Here is a 17,954-nt window from a genome sequence, read left to right as displayed (position 1 = left end):
AAGTATTGCACCCCAATAATTTGAAAAATATATGCACCCTAATATTCACTGCAGCCCTGTTTACAATTGCTAAGATATGGAAGCAACTTAAGTGTTCATCAATAGATGAATGGATAAAGATGTGAAAACACAGGCCTAGGAGGTATTATGCCCAGTGAAATAAGTCAGACAGGGAAAGCCAAATAACATATGATTTCACTTATATATGGAATCTGAAAAACAAATGGGAAACAACAAACATATTGATAGGTAGGCACAGAGAACATATTAGCAGTTGCCAGAACAGAGGGGCTGGAGGGTAAAATGGGTAAACAGGTGAACAGGAATAAGAGGTATAAACTTCCAGCTATAAAATAAGCCATAGGGATGTAGAGCACAGGAAATATTGTCAATAATACTGTAATAATTTTGTGTGGTGAAAGATGCTAGCAACTTATGGTGATCATTTTGTGTTGTATAAAATATTGAATCACTATGTTGTATACCTGAAACTAATATAATATTGTAAGTTAGTTACTTTAATAAATAAGAGTTTAAGAATAGGGCAGATAAAACCAGACCAAAACAATAGACTGAAGAACACAAATGTTAACATATAAGCCCTCATATAATCTAATACATATAACAGGTTGATAAGAAGTCCAGGATCCCAGAGGAGGAGAGAGAGGTCTCAGGCTTTCAAAGAGGAGATAGAGGTCTGGAATTCTCAAGAAGGAGAAAAGGACAAACTTTTTTTTCTACATTCCTTAGTCTTAGTCACATAAAACATGTTTTTCTTTAAGCCCAGGAACTGATGATTACACAACAAAACAACTCAGCTTAAACTATGTACCAATGATTATATAACAACAATGTATCCTGGTTGAGGACATGTTTCTCCTTCTTGAGAACCTGCTGACTAATCCTGTCATTTTAAAATGTATATCATTGGAGTGGGTCTGGTAAAATCTTTCTATTGTTAATTCTAATCCTGTTATCTTAAAATGTATATTGTGGGAGTGGGTCTGATAAGACCTTTACAACCTTGATACATTCTTTGGATTTACTGTGATAACCAATTGAAAACATAAAACGTGTATAACTCCCTTGCTAAGACTAGCGCGCGGGGCAGGGGGGGGGCACTCTCCATCCCCCTTCTGATGTCAGAAGCTTTCTCTGTCCTTTTACTTTAATAAAACTCTGCTGCACCAAAGCTTTTGAGTGATCAAGCCTGGTCTCTGGTCCCGGAGCTATATCTTCTTCAGAGATCATGAATCCAACATCGTTCACCATAAGCTATCAATATCATATTTTAACTGAAGTACCTCTGGGCAGAAAGGGGCAGTCAGAGATGGAAAATAAAAAGACTTTCATGTTTCATAGTATTTATCTACTTAAAGTATTTATGATAAAAATACATTCATTATGCTATCTGGTTAGTAATAAAAACAGGACTGGAAACATTAAGAAAACATAGATTAACAGACACAATTACAATTATTGATTTAAATGGGTTATGTCATAGTCATGGGGAAAGATGATATTTATTATTGATGCTGGAGGAGACAGGAGTGAACAGATTTTGGATATATGTTAGAGATTTTGTCGACCAATAGAACCAACAGATGGATTAGTTGTATGCGATAGAAATGTCTTGAATTACGCTCATTTTCCAGGAATTAAAACGAGGTGGTTGGACATACTATAAAATAAGATTGTAGGGACACTGGAACAGGACTAATTTGAAGAAAAAGATAGTGTACCATTTCTGTAACTGTTACATTTGAGATGCCTCTTTATTCATGCCAGGGGAGACATCAAAGGGGCAAAACCTCCAGTAGAGGATCTGTTCAGGTGTTAAGAAAATAAGAAAGTCTGCATTTTGAAAGGCTCTTACCTATATATCTACTAAGTACATCATATGCTGTTGTCACTTGGGCTAAGAAATTTTATCACTATTATCATTTCATTATTAGCTAGTGTCCATAAAAACAGCATTTCCTTTCTTGTACTGAGAATACGTGCGTGTGTGTGTGTGAGAGAGAGATTAGCCATCTAGAAATTTCATTAGCTTAACACTAGAAACCATCTGGTTATAAAAAAAATAATGTATAGTAATATTGTCTTACTCAAATGACAAGAATGGCCAAACACTTTAATAAAAAAAAAAAAGTTGAAATAAAAGCCAAAAATTGTGATACATCCCTATTACTTATATATGTGAAGAGCTTATTAACTCTAACTAGTTTTTGGGTTTTTGTGTTTTTTTTTTTTTCCACTTTCTGTATGACCACCCACAGCACTGGTTCCAATGAATGGTCTCCAGATCAGCAGCATTTATTCACCTGGGAATTTATTTGAAATGTAAATTTTAAACCTCATCCTTGACTCAGTGAATCAGAAATCTGGGTATGGAGCCCTGCGATGTGTTCTAACAAGCCCTCCACGCGAATCTGATGTAACTTCCCTTAAGTCTGAGAATTACTGGGTTAGAAAAAATGTTCCTACACCTGTACTTTGTTTGCATAGAGCACTGAGAGTTTTTATCCACAGTTTGATGATAAAGTCACAGAAGTTGGATTATTTAGTGAGGGAATAAATGCCAAGAAACCATTTCATTTAAGTTCAGGCATAAGCTAACTTTCATTCTGGACATGAATTTTGATTGGCACAGACTCTGACCTTTTGGAAGTCGAAAGTTCCTAGCACAAATACTTTTAACCTGGTACAGATTTTTGACCTCATCATTGACAGAAGGTTGGCATTTCTGATACGCAGAGACAAGACTATCTGACCTTTTTGCATTACAATGATTGCCATGATTGGCAGACCTTGGGCTCTCTTTTGAGAAGATGTGGCACCTGGCACCCTTAAAGCATATCAAGAACCTTCATCCTGTCCTCTAAGCCTGAGCGTGACAGATTTCCCCATTTGGTGATACCCTAAGATTCTGTTGTTTCAGTGGCTCTCTGGACGACTACCAGCTTCCTATGATGGCAGCATATAGGCTGGCAGCTGCCATTTACAGTGTCCTTAGCTTGCACTGATACTGCTTTGACAGCCAAGACCTTTGCTAGAGCAGCAGTGTGAGTTGATTTCAACTCAGCAAGGAGATGACTTTGGAATCCTTCCTCTAGACTGCATACCTCACGGCAGACTGCTGGGAAAATAAGACAGGCAGGAGGCAATGCAGGCGATAATACCTTTCTCATCTGTGAAATCCAAATAGGCTAAAAGGTAATGTGTTTATCTAACCTATACCACTTTTTCCATAAAACTTATATATATTTAATATTTTTTATGGACTAAGTGGTATAAGTTAGATAAATATATAAATAGTCATCTCTTCTTTAGCCAGGCACATTGCAAGGCATGAGAGGAAGTGACAGAAAATCAAGATTCATCCTTGGGTGCTTACAATCTATTTGGCAAAAAGACATACATAAATTTGGGGTTTCCCTAGTGGCTCAGATGGTTAAGAATCTGCCTGCAATCCAGGAGGCCCGGGTTTGATCCCCGGATGGGGAAGATCCCCTGGAGAAGAGAATGGCTACCCACTCCAGTATTCTTGCCTGGAGAATTCCATGGACAGAGGAGCCTGGAGGGCTACAGTCCGCAGGTCACAGAGTCGGACACGACTGAGCAGCTAAGCACCAGCACAAGCATACATAAATTCACATCTAAAGAGGCAGCAGGCAGCTTGCACATAGCTCCAGATTATTATGATAATGCCCAAATAGTCCATTTTATAAAAATTTGAAATATGATATAAAGGAGCAACTCACTCCAAATTTTAATCTTTTCAACTAATTTAAATCTAAAACCCTGTGCAGGCTTATGTTAGGTGGAAAACAGGACATGTTTGTGTGTTGCTTGCAGCCCTCCAGATATTGGTTTGTGAGCTTCTAGTAAAGGTTTTGTTATTGTCTATGTTCCACTATGTCATGATGTCCATTTATAAAAGTCCTCCTCCTAACACCAATAACCCAAGCATTGATTTGAAATGGAGCAGATGGAAAAAGGAAGCTAAAAAATAACTTTTGACTCTAATATGGAAGTATTTTTGTTTAAGAATCTGACCTGATGAATTTGTTGACACCTAAAACCCATGAGCAATTGAAAATACCCCACATGTATCAGATATCCATACTCTGCATGCATGTGTGCTTATTAACTCAGTCATATCTGACTCTTTGTGACCCTTTGGACTGTAGCCCACCAGGCCCCTCTGTCCATCAGATTTTTCAGGCAAGAATACTGGAGCGGGTTGCCATTTCCTTCTCCATGCTACTATGGATACGGTTTAACTCAAGTGCATCATCTCTAGAATCCAGGGACACACATTCCATGTAAGGCAAATATCAAATTGACATAAACCCTTGAAAACATATTTAATTGGTTGGAATGTAAATTGGCACAGTCACTATGGATAAAGTTTGGAGGTTCCTTAAATTTAAAAACAGAGTTACCACTTGATCCAGCGATCTCACTCCTGGGCATTTAACTAGCAAAGCTGAAAACTCTAACTTGAAAAGATGCATTCACCACCATGTTCACAGCAGTACTGTTTACAACAGCCAAGAACATGGAAGCAATCTAAGTGGATATATACTGACAGGTGAATAAAGATGTGGTGCTAAGTAATATTCCATTAGGTGGAAAGAACGAAAAAAAAAAAATGTTATGTCATTTGCAACAATATGGAGGGCTTCTCTGGTGGCTCAGATGGTAAAGAATCCTCCTGCAACGTGGGAGACCCGAGTTGGATCCCTGGATTGGAAAGATCCCCTGGAGAAGGGAATGGCAACCCACTCCAGTCTTCTTGCCTGGAGAATGCCATGGACAGAGGAGCCTGGCGGCTACAGTCCACGGGGTCACAGAGAGTCGGATACAACTGAGCGACTGAGCACAGCAGCACAGTCGAGGTTCCCATACTGAACGAAGTAACACAGAACAAGGAAGATATGATGTCATTCGTATGTGGAATCTAAAAATGATACAAATTCATTTATTTACAAAACAGACTCACAGATATAGAGAACATTCTTATGGTTACCAAAGGACGGGGGGAAGGATAAATTAGGACTTTGAGATTAACAGACACATACTACCGAGTATAAAACAAACAACAAGGACCTACTTGGAGCTGTATTCAGTATCTTGTAAAAACAAAATGTATAATGGAAAAGAATCTGAAAAAGAAATTCATATAGATATATATATATGTAAAACATATGTATATGTATATAAACAGAATCACTTTGCTCTACACCTGAAACTAACAATGTAAATCAACTGTACTTCAGTTAAAAATTATAAAAACTCTTCATGACAAAGGGAACAATTATCACAACTGTCAGCATTTCACTAATAGCTAACGGGAAATGTAAACAGTAGGGTAAATAGGGGCTTAGGATACCATGCGGTTTGATAAATTTACCAACACAGAAATAGTGTTTGGGACCTGTATGAACATGGTAGAGGAAAGCAAAGGAGAAGAATGCAAAGCAAGTTACTCCATTACCTCTTGAAATCAATGCATGAGAATCGCCTGGGAAGACTGTACAGCTCCCGCTGCCCAGGTCGTACCCAACATAAATGAAATAGCATTTCTAGTGCCAGAAGCCAGGGATCAGTGGTCTCACAGGCAGCTACATTTGAGAACACTGCACACAGCTAAGTGTATCTTTTGCACTACCCAGAGATTCTGAAATGCACGATGCTGCAGAGCTCAAAACCCATTATTTAAAGCAACAAGTGGGAGCAGAGAAAGGGAAAACGGATACAATACTCTAATGACTGCAGACCTTACCCCTTATGCAAGGTAATCTCTTTTCCTGTTTTATTCAAACATTCTCTCCTTCAAATTTTCAGTAGAATTCCAAGTACCATTTCAACCATGACATTAAACTCCAAACACTTCATTCATTCCTGAACTATTGAAGGTTTTCACCAGCCACCTTCCTGTTCTTAATTTCTGTCCATCAGTCCTTCCTATATAGATTTTGCTGCCAACTGTATCTTGCCATAATCCCACCATTATTTTTCATCTCTTCTCTAAATTTTGAATGGCTTCATTATCTCACCGAGTACCTGAGGTCTCCACAATCGCCTCCTTAATCATGTTAAATAAACATGAATATAGCCCTGAATGTGTGGCAAATATTGTTCTTAGTGCTTCATGATATTAATTTAATCTTCTTGGCCACACTGTGAGCCATTTTTATTATCTCCCATTAAAAAATGAGGAAATGTAGGCAGAGTGATCCAGAATATATTGCCCTGAGTTAAGAAGATGGTTGGTGATCAGTGATACTGGCCAAATTAAATGCTGGAAGTCTGGCTCCAGAGATGACTTTCCATGCTCCAAGTGTGTCCCCACCCCTCCACTCCTCTCCTCCACTGTAACTCAATTCCTCAGTCACACTTGCCTACACAATTATGAGTTCTTTCTGAGTGTGGTTAAATTCCCCCTTCTTCTGCTTTAACCTCCCTTCTTCCTCACCATATCTTCTTCCTTAGATATCTGTGATCACATAGTGGGTCCAGCACTGGTGGGAGTTTGTACCACAAAGATAAAGAATAATTATGGAACATTCTTCCTCTCCAAGAACCAACTGAAATCCTACTCTCTCCAGGAAGCCAGGCCAGAAGAGATGGTTCCATCTCCTCGAATGCAGATTTCACAGAGTTGGTGTGATGTACAGTCTGGTAACTATAAGGGTTTCCCTGAGAAGCAGAGCATACATGCCCACACCAATCCATACGTGTACAGACACACACACACACACAGAGCTTGGTTTATTATAGGAGTTCGCTCAGATGGTTATCGTAGTTGAGAACTCCTACAATCTGCCACCTGCAAAACGAAGAACCAGAAAAGCTAGTGGTATAATTCAATCCAAGTGTGAAGGCCAGAGAACCAGAGAAGCTGATGGTGCAACTCTCAGTCCAGGGGCAAAGGCCTGAGCACCAGGAGTCCCCTAGGTAAAAGTCTCAGATTGCAATGTCTGGAGAACCAGGAGCTTTGATGTCTGGGGGCAGGAAAAGATGTGCATCCCAGCATAAGAAGAGAGGAAATTTGCCCTTCCTTCTCCTTTTTGTTTTATTGGGGCCTCCAAAGGATTGGTGAGGGTGGTTCTCTTCATTGAGTCTACCACATCAAACGCTACTATGCTCCAGAAATGCCCTAACAGATACACCCAGAAATAATGATTGAACAGCTCTGTGAGCCTCTCTTAGGCCAGTCAAGTGGACATACAAAATTGACCATCACAGAAATCAACTTTACAAATTATTCTTGTAGTTGAATATTGCATCTCTCCACCAAAAATATTCCTTCAGGTCAAGGACTATTGCATTTATTAAAAGGAGTCCTACCTATGCATCAAGCTCTTTTGAATGTGCTAAAAAAAAAGTGCTGAATAAAGTACCTGTTATGTAGTCTACAGATCAATAGTTCATCTCTCCCCTAGTTCAGTTCACTTCAGCAGCTCAGTCACATCTGACTCTTTGAAACCCCATGGGACTGCGGCATGCCAGGCTTCCCTGTCCATAACCAACTTTTGGAGTTTGCTCAAACTCATGTCCATCAAGTCAGTGATGCCATCCAATCATCTCATCCTCTGTCGTCCCCTTCTCCTCCTGCCCCCAATCTTCCCCAGCATCAGGGTCTTTTTGAGCGAGTCAGTTCTTCACATCAGGTGGTCAAAGTATTGGAGCTTCAGCTTCAGCATCAGTCCTTCCAATGAATATTCAGGGCCAGTACCTATTTCCCCCAGTACCTATTATCATTCTTTGCAAATCAAAGTTCTATAAACATTTAAAAATAATAGTGAAAATGGAGGAAAATTTGAGCAAGAAAATGAGAGGAACAGAAACAAGAAACCAATGATATTGTCAGCTATTTGAATATTGAAAGAATCATTATTCATGCAGAAATAAAGAAATCCTTTGAAACAAATTTCAAAACACTTTCCACCCTTTTTTACAATGAAATTATCAAGGTCAGGGAACTTTTCACATACAAAAATGGATTATGTACTGATATTCACTTTTTAGAGACTTTTTAGAAAATAAGTGATTAAAGCCTGTATCTATGGATGTAGCCCACAATTTCACCTCCATTTAGGGGACATAAATTAGCTTTCTAAAATCCTAAAGTGACTTGTTCAGTATTGAGCCTAGTTAATGACAAGGATCTAAAAAGAATGTGGGCCTTTGGCCTGGATTTAAGTTCCTGATCTAAACACTTGGGCATTTTTTTAATTACAAAATGAAATTATAGCCATCTTCAATCCTAAATAATTTGGGCCAAATAGATTTTACATGTGATATTTATGACTCATGTACCCTATTCTGTAAAACTTCCCCGAAAGACTCATTAAATCTATTTTATGTGAATTTTTCCCAGCCTCGTACTTTCATTAACTGGAAAAAAGAGAACAGAGCCTGCTCACAATGCAACCAGAGCCATGCCAAAGCCCTCACTTGATGGATGTCTTCCTAATGAATTAGATATATTGTAAACAAGTAGTATGTGCCAGCCCAAGGTTTTCATTAATTTTTAATTAATGAAATGCACCACTTAGCTGGTTTGACATTTAAGTGAGTCACAAATTTAAACTAGAGGTCACCATAAATAAGACATTTGCAAGTGTCACTGAAGGAACAAGCTAGCAGCTGCCCCACCTCTTAACTCAAATCCTGCCCCAAACAATACTTTGTTTACCACCAACATGTTAATAGAATATGTAACGAGTAAACGATACTATAATTACCTGCTAACGATGGAACCAGAGATCAAATTGCTAACATCCATCCGATCATAGAAAAAACAAGAGAATTCCAGAAAAACATCTACTTCTGCTTCATTGACTACGCTAAAGCCTTTGTGTGGATGTAACTGCTGTCTTTCTCAATGGGTCACGATTGGCTTGGGATTCAGGTAAAGCTGAGTTTACAGGGGAAGTTACACCTATTTCAAGTTCTTTGAAGCTGAAGAAGGTAGAGACGAACAGAAAATCTTTTTTTTTTTTATTTTCTCCCCAGGATATACATTGTCCATGTAAAAGCAAAGCAAAACTATAATGAATATCGCTGAGCATACCTTGTGTTGGGCAGGAGGTGGTGCACATTTGATATTGCACAAACACTTATTATGCTGTGCCTGATATCATGTGAGGTACAGAGAATACATGCTGCTGCTGCTGCTGCTAAGTCGCTTCAGTCGTGTCCGACTCTGTGCGACCCCATAGATGGCAGCCCACCAGGCTCCGCCGTCCCTGGGATTCTCCAGGCAAGAACACTGGAGTGGGTTGCCATTTCCTTCTCCAATGCATGAGAATGAAAAGTGAAAGTGAAGTCGCTCAGTTGTGTCCGACTCTTAGCGACCCCATGGACTGTGGCCTACCAGGCTCCTCCATCCACGGGATTTTCCAGGCAAGAGTACTGGAGTGGGGTGTCATTGCCTTCTCCGCAGAGAATACACAGGAGTATATGAGTTGCTTCCACATTCAAAGAGCTCATTTAGTGGCAGATATAGGCATGTAATCAGACCAGGTAGTCAATAAGAATACAGGTAGTCAGTAAGAATACAGGTTCTTCCTGACCCAGGGATTGAACCTGGGTCTCCTGCATTGCAGGCAGATTTTTTACCATCTGAGCCACCAGTTCAGTTCAGTTCAGTCGCTCAGTCATGTCCGACTCTTTGCGACCCCATGAATTGCAGCACGCCAGGCCTCTCTGTCCATCACCAACTCCTGGAGTCTACCCAAACTCATGTCCATCGAGTCAGTGATGCCATCCAACCATCTCATCCTCTGTCATCCCCTTCTCCTCCTGCCCCCAATCCTACCCAGCATTAGGGTCTTTTCCAATGAGCCACCAGGGAAGCCCAATAATACAGGTAGTCAATAAGAATACAGTATTCTTAGACTGTTTTCTCCAACCATAACGTCATCTCAGACACAAGATATTCCAAACTTTGCCCCCAAATGTAGCAGCACATTTCTGAATGAAAAACTGAGTAACAAATGAAAGGAAATAAGAATGAATAATCTTTGTCTAAAAGGAGCATGTATCTCCTACAATTCTCTTGTAAGTGCTCCAGTAGAACCATGGAGCTTTCTCTTTGGTTACACTCTGATCATCATTTTTCTATTGCCAAGCATGTTTCTCTCTTCTGGAGGTCCTCCTGGGGTCCATTCATCTCCTTCCCTCTTTCAATCTGTCACCATTTACTTTTTTACTTAGAGTTTATTACTTCACATCAGCCAACTCCTCTGCAATACTGCTTCAGGGGGATCACCATTTCCCCATCCTCCAATTTCCTTGCTATTCCTCAGAAGAACAACACAGAAGATTTGTTTTCTTTTAGAGCACCTCTGCTAATCATTTAGTGAGGCAGACTAAGTGACAGTAACAATAAACTTGCCTCAGAGTAACTAAGGAGAGAAGAAAACAGCCCCAAACAAATCTGTACCCGGGTTCCTCACTTGAAGAAAATGGGGAGATTAAAAGAGAGCTTAAACAAGGCCCATTAAAACCTCCAATGTCTTTGCATCACCTATTACTGTTCTCACTCCATACAGCTCATAATGATGGCTCTCTTTCAAATAAGAAAAAAAAAAAAAAGGGAATCTCCAATGGTTTTTCCCAACCCAGGAATCAAACCAGGGTCTCCCATATTTCAGGCAGATTCTTTACTAGTTGAGCCACCAGGGAAGCCCAAGAATACTGGAGTGGGTAGCCTAACCCTTCTCCAGGGGATCTTCCTGATTCAGGAATTGAACTGGGGTCTCCTGCATTGCAGGCAGATTCTTTACTAGCTGAGCTACCAGGGAAGCTCCTTCAAATGAGGAAAAAAAAAACCAAAAACCTCATCTTCTAGCCTGTGAGGGTTTTTCTTTCCAATCACCTCACCTCTTATCCTAATAATTAAAGCAATATGAGTTTTTGTATAATAAGACTTCCCCTTTTCTGTTGGTCAAGTCTTTAACACTGAATAACCCATTCCTCAAGGCCAAGTTCACTAAAGATGTACCCTGCTTCAAAAACTTCCCCATGTCATAAAGACTCCTTCCGCCCTAGAAAATCATTTCTGTGCATTATGCAACAGACATACAAGTCATTAGGACATGGGGAAAAACAGAAAGTGGAAGAAAGTGAAATGCATCCAATGTACATGTTATTTTCACCTGGAGAACTAGAAGTCAGATGGAATCCCTCTCCTTTCCCCATATCTCTCTTTATCCTCTAATTTATTACGCTCATGCCCAGTTGCTTAAGCTGTGCTGACTCTGAACCCCTTGCCCGTCTCACTCCTCTGACCATGGGATTTTCCAGGCAAGGATACCTGGGTGCGTTGCCCTTTCCTATTTCAGGGTATCTGAAGGGATCAAACCCTCATTTCCTGTGTCTCCTGCCTTGACATGGAGATTCTTTACCACTGAGCCACCTGGGAAGCTCCCATTTAATTCTAGGATTATTTAATTTGCATAATAGTTGAATAACGAACAAATATGCTTGTTCCACATATGTATTTAAATTACCTGCTTCTGATGATAGACGTCTAAGATACCAACGCAGTGGCTGAGATCTCCTTTCTTAATGTTTTCAGCCATCCTGAATAAGAGTTTATAGCAGCATGAAGATATTCTCACTCAATTATTTTAAAACTCCCTCCAGAATTTATCACTGAAATTTCAAACAAAGAGAAATGGAGGGAGGGTTAACTAAAAGGCTATGACAATGATGGCTTATTGTTGACACAGTAAATAGTAGTTTCACCATGTCCCTTCTAGACACAATTAGAAATAAAACAAAAGTTGTGGAATGTGAGGTTCAAAATATTATCTTTATTGCTGATAAGTAGAAGTTTTTGGTTTAGTGTTACAGTTGTATTCTAAGTGGTTTGCTGCATGGATCTTCCACTCAATGAAGAACATATTGCAACCACATAAAATACCTCAAAATTATGAGCAAAATAAAACGGCTGTTTTAAGTTACTATGTTTGGAGTTAATGTATTACACAGTAAAGATGACAGGTAGAAGTCCTAACCAATGACAGAAGACTTGAGCATGATATAAAGACAGGAGAATGGCAAAAATAAAACAAGCTGCATAGAAAAGGTAGAGGAGAAAGACGATCTGTTGGGTTTGGTTTACAAAATTTCAATTCCATACATGTAAATGCATTTCATTTCTGGTTCTAACTTATTTCTCTGACAAATATATTTTTTCCAGTCATATATATTTATGTGCAAAGCACTCGATATGATAAAGATCAAGATACTTCCACCCACATGCCAAAATCTCTTGCTATTCTTTATGTTTTCAAAAAGATTCCTGTCATTACAAAAACTAAGAAGACTAGGCAGAGATGATTAACAGAACAGTACATTGTCTGGCTTATTTGTACAGAGGAGAATCTCTAACACCCAACAATTAACCGTTTCCCTCAAGTTAGATAATTCCCATGACTGTAGTCAAAAGACCTGTCAATTCACCACAATCAAAACTATAAAGAATTCCTTTGTTAACCAATTTAAACTCAGAAATCCAATTTTTCTAAAAACACATGGAAAAAGTAATCGCATAACCATCTGCTCTTTCTTCTCGACTCCCTATGTATCTACCTGGTTTCCCATCTTGATGGTCTGCTTAGATTTGTATCCTCATACCCAATGAGAGATGCCAGCCTTCTCTAGCTCGATAGCAAATAAAAGAGAAGGGCAGTTTTATATACTTGTTTTCCAATCATCCAATTAATAAAAAAACTTAATTATTTCATAACTATATATTGAATCCGTTCTCTCTATCCTTATCATTCAGATTTTCCTCTAGGTCCTCATCATCTTTCCACAGCTTTATCTAAGTGTCTCCTCAAAGCTTCTGTTCTCAAACTGTGAATGGTCATCCTCTCTGCTACCACTTTCTAAAATACAAACATGACCATTTCAGTACCCTACTTCAGCTCAGTTCAGTTCAGTTCAGCCGCTCAGTCGTATCCGAGACTCTTTGTGAACCTATGGACTGCAGCACGTCAAGCCTCCCTGTCCATCACCAACTCCCAGAGTCCACCCAAACCCATGGCCATTGAGTCGGTGATGCCATCCAACCATCTCATCCTCTGTTGCCCCTTCTCCTCCCGCCCTCAATCTTTCCCAGTATCAGGGTCTTTTCAAATGAGTCAGCTTTTTGCCTCAGGTAGCCAAAGTATTGGAGCTTCAGCTTCAACGTCAGTCCTTCCAATGAATATTCAGGGTTGATTTCCTTTAGGATGGACTGGTTGGATCTCCTTGCAGTCCAAGGGACTCTCTTTTACCTTAGCACTAGTTATAGGATATACATGTACTGAATGTTCAAGATACACTAAACAGTTTAGAATTGTCCAAATAAAGTTCCATGCACTCTACACCCCAAATAGAAGTCCCCTACCTCCCTCCCATTATCATTTATCTTGAAACCTTATTTCCCCCCAAACTATGACAGGAGATATTTTCTATAAAGCACTTCCTAACACTTTAAGACAGATTCAGTTGCACTTCTATGAGTTGTACCCCATTAGTGAATCACAAATTAGGAAAAGAGTGTAACAGTAAGGTAGGATAGGATAGGAAATATAGTTTATCATATATAGTAAAGATAATACTGCTCTAATAAATTCTTCTAACAGAAGAATGTGTGTGTGTGTGTGTGTGTGTGTGTGTGTGTGCATTCACTGTGTTACATACTGGAAAATAATGTATAAAGGATTTCTTGCTGAGGGCTATGGTCAAAAATAAATTGAAAATGATTGTACTAAACTATAAACACAGTGAATCCAGGGACTAATTTTATAGTAATTAAAATTAAACAGTATCATCTGTGTATGAGTATCTGCTTAGAATCAGGTTCTAGGCTTTATGCTATAAATATAATTGTTAATATTTTGACCACCACCCTGCAAAGTAACTACTGTCATCCCCATTTTACAAATGAGGATGCACATTTATACTTACTTCTGGCTTACAAATTTAGTTCCATTGATTTGGATGGATATCATTCATTGTACCTATTGTTGATAAATACGTTAGTAATTTTTTTCCAGTCACATACATCATATGCAAATCATTTGACATGTTAAAGGCCAAAGGATTATTCTATGGAGAAGAAGCAACACTGAAAGTTACAAGTTTATTTGACCCCCAAATATATACTCTTTCTACTACTATATATTACATCCACTAGGGGCTTCCTTTGCGGCTCAGGCAGTAAAGAATCAGCCTACAATGCAGGAGACCCAGGTTCAATCCCTGGGTCAGGAAGAGCCCCTGAAGAAGGGAATGGCTACCCACTCCAGTATTCTTACCTGGAGAACTCCACGGACAGAGGAGTCTGGCGGGCTACAGTCCGTGAGGTTGCAAAGAGCTGGACAAGGCTGAATGACTAACACACACACAGAGAGTAATAGATGACCCCGTTGAACTCCTAACACCTGACACTTAGGAGCTTTTCAAACTACCATGATACATACGGAATTTTAAGGTAATTTCACTGAGCTCTGATTGAATGCATTGTTGTTAAAACACATTCTTGCTCCCCAAAAGGTCTATACTAATAAAAAGACAATAAATATGTCCAAAAATATGCATTTTGACCCAAATATGAAAAACGGCCTTTTTGCAAAGAGGTACAGGGAAAAGCACATGGGCATTAAAAACTATTCTAATAAGCATTATTTTTAAAAGCCCTGCCAAATGGGAAAACGAGCCACTGTCTTTCTTCACCATTATAAATAGTTAATACCAAGTACAGGGAAGTATCTAAATATATGTTCTTGTTTTATGTGATGTCCTTATCTCAAGCTTATCTCTAATTTCAAGTTTGTTTTGGCATCAGAGCTTTCAAAAATATGTTGACGTTTCAGTTGGTTGTGAATATTTGACTCTTTTACCATATTTGGTAATGTCTGTCATTTTTTGATATTAATTATATCAATCTAACCACTGCTGCAAGAATGGGTTTACTATTACATTTAAGTTAATATATTAATGCTGCTGCTGCTGCTAAGTCGCTTCAGTCGTGTCCGACTCTGTGCGACCCCATAGACAGCAGCCCACCAGGCTCTGCCGTCCCTGGGATTCTCCAGACAAGACGACTGGAGTGGGTCGCCATTTCCTTCTCCAGTGCATGAAAGGGAAAAGTGGAAGTGAAGTTGCTCAGTCATGTCTGACTCTTAGCGACTCCATGGACTGTAGCCTACCAGGCTCCTCTGTCCATGAGATTTTCCAGGCAAGAGTACTGGAGTGGGGTGCCATTGCCTTCTCCGTAATATATTAATACATAGGCATATAAATGCATAAATAGATATGACTAGTAAAATAAAGATGTTCGGTTCAGTTCATTCGCTCAGTCATGTCTGACTCTTTGCGACCCCATGGACTGCAGCACGCCAGGCCTCCCTGTCCATCATCAACTCCCGGAGCTTGCTCAAACTCATGTCCATTGAGTTGGTGATGCCATCCAGCCATCTCATCCTCTGCTGCCCCCTTCTCCTCCTGCCTTCAATCTTTCCCAGCATCAGGGTCTTTTCCATTGAGTCAGTTCTTTGCATCAGGTGGCTAAAGTATTGGAGTTTCAGCTTCAGCATCAGTCCTTCCGATGAATATTCAGGACTCATTTCCTTTAGGATGGACTGGTTGGATCTCCTTGCAGTCCAAGGGACTCTGAAGAGTCTTCTTCAACACCACAGTTCAATTCTTCAGTGCTCAGCTTTCTTTATAGTCCAACTCTCACATCCATATATGACTACTGGAAAAACCATTGCTTTGACTAGAGGGACTTTTGTTGGCAAAGTAATGTCTCTGCTTTTTAACATGCTGTCTAGGTTGGTCATAGCTTTTCTTCCAAGGAGCAAGAATCTTTTAATTTCATGGCTGCAGTCACCATCTGCAGTGATTTTGGAGCCACTAAATATAAATTATCTCACTGTTTCCATTGTTTGCCCGGCTATTTGCCATGAAGTGATGGGACCGGATGCCATGATCTTAGTTTTCTTAAGGTTGAGTTTTAAGCCAACTTTTGTAGATGAAAATTTTGCCCCTTCCTGGAATAAAAGCCCAAACATAGAGGAGTCCACTTCTAATTCAGACTAAAGAGAAGAGGGACCAAATTCTGCATTCCTGGGAATACAACTATCAGGATCAAGCTGCCCTGTATGACTTATTGTTGAAGTTCCCTCTATCTCTAGTAGCTACATGACTGTTTTACATAATCACTTATGCATTCAGTTGCCTTAACTATAAGGTAGAGATGTTAATCTACTTCCTAAGACTGTTTTGCAGATTAAAGGAAATATGATAATGATTCTAAGAGACCTAGCACATATATAAGAACACAATAATATGTAGTGTTAAAAGTTGATGATTTATTAGGTAGGGAGAAATTGTTAGGATTTCATTTGCAGAAGGATTTGATGATAAACTCTAAATTCTTTAAGGTTTAAGAACTAAGTCTGTTCAGCACATTATTCTCAGAAACTTGCAGAATGTCGGTACACAGAAAGTTTAATAAGGGTTTTGGAATGAATGAAAAGATGACAACAATATAACGAAGCTGATTACTGCTCCTGAAGACTAAACCATTTGGAGAAAATAATAACCATCCCCACTATACCAGCTCCTGCTTCCAATTGATTCCATCGCCTTATCAATAAGAAAAATTAGATAACCCATTGTACAGAGTAAAGCCAACAAGCTTGATTTAAGTGGAGGAGAAAGTGGCAGTGAAGGGCAGAGGTGAATATAGCATAAAGTATATTTTCAGACTCACTACTCATCTCTATTCTCCTCTTCCCCATGTGTCCTGTCCCTAATCCTGTCTTGTTTTTCCCAGGTTTCTGGTCCAGGACTCTAAGGAATCAAAAGAGGAAATCAAACACAAATGCTACTACTGGAGACAATGCAAGAAAATGAGAACATGTTAGTCTGTTGTGTTGCTTGACATACAATGAAGTTCAACACAGTGGGAAGGCATAGTCACCTGTGACCCCCAACAAGGAATTTTATCTCCAGGAGTGTGAGAGAAATTGATGTGCACCTTCAGGCCAGCGTGAGAGATCTCACAAGGTAATGAGAGGTCGGGTTTCCTTCTGAAATCATGTCAGAATATGGTCTTATTTTTATTGGTATACTTCCTGTCACCCAGTTCTCTAAGTTAGCGTAGCCAGGAAAAGAAACATGGCATTGACATATGTATCTATTTGCATATACATTGCACAGAAATATAAAATTAAAACATTCAGATGTAGAGGTATAATAAATTTCAGTAAACAAAAACGTACAAAGCAAAACTTCAATAGTTACTCCCATACTTAGAACAAAAATAACCTAGGCACAGTAAATTTAGCCCAAAAGAGGCAGGATGAAACATTTGCTTATCTGAGGCAAATATTTCCTGGCACTGGAAAGAATTCAGCTAGAATGGCTAACAAATAGGTGGAAGCCCCATAGATACAGAGGGAATGTGCCTGTTCCTGAAGTTTTTCCTCTAGACAGAATTTTGTGAACACTTACAACGTTTTTGGCAAGAATACCGAGAAAGGATTTCCAGATTAAGGAAAACAGTAGGCACTATAGGAGATGCAAGAAACTCCAACCTTCTGCCCCATCTTCACTGTGGAATAAAAGCTTTAATCTGAGGGGAAAGGCATGAACAGTTTGGTCTAAGGAAAACATATTGCAGGGAAGGAAAGGAAACCATGACAATATAGAAAAAGGCCAGGAATCTGGCCTCTAGACATCTGCAAATGGGGCAGGAGCTCTGAGAAACCTGCATGCCAAAGACCTAAGTAAGGTCACGGTGCTTACTTGAAATGGTTGTTTAACCTAAATTACAGAAAATACTTCACCTCAAGCCCCAGTGACTCAGCAGTAAAGAGTCTGCCTACAAAGCAGGAGATGTGGCAGGAGCCGTGAGGTTCAGTCCCTGG

General features: G+C 39.5%; 1 long non-coding RNA gene across 4 annotated transcripts in view; it reads right to left on the bottom strand.

The window, feature by feature from the left end:
* The window catches only part of LOC145513671 (uncharacterized), a 793,767-nt gene that overhangs the window by 84,907 nt on the left and 690,906 nt on the right, over window positions 1-17,954 (bottom strand). Inside the window, exon 2 of one of the 4 annotated variants that reach the window (XR_014059685.1) lies at window positions 15,914-16,875. The exons of the other annotated variants lie outside the window; for them this stretch is intronic. This is a non-coding gene — a long non-coding RNA (uncharacterized LOC145513671). Of the gene's footprint in view, window positions 1-15,913; window positions 16,876-17,954 lie in introns of those variants that run through there. 4 annotated transcript variants of the gene reach the window in all.

Source organism: Giraffa tippelskirchi, chromosome 7, assembly GCF_054371585.1.
Source record: "Giraffa tippelskirchi isolate mGirTip1 chromosome 7, T2T-mGirTip1v1.2.pri, whole genome shotgun sequence".
Lineage (NCBI taxonomy): Eukaryota > Metazoa > Chordata > Mammalia > Artiodactyla > Giraffidae > Giraffa > Giraffa tippelskirchi.
Note: the sequence above shows the minus strand (reverse complement) of the source record. Positions and strands in the feature narration are given on the sequence as shown.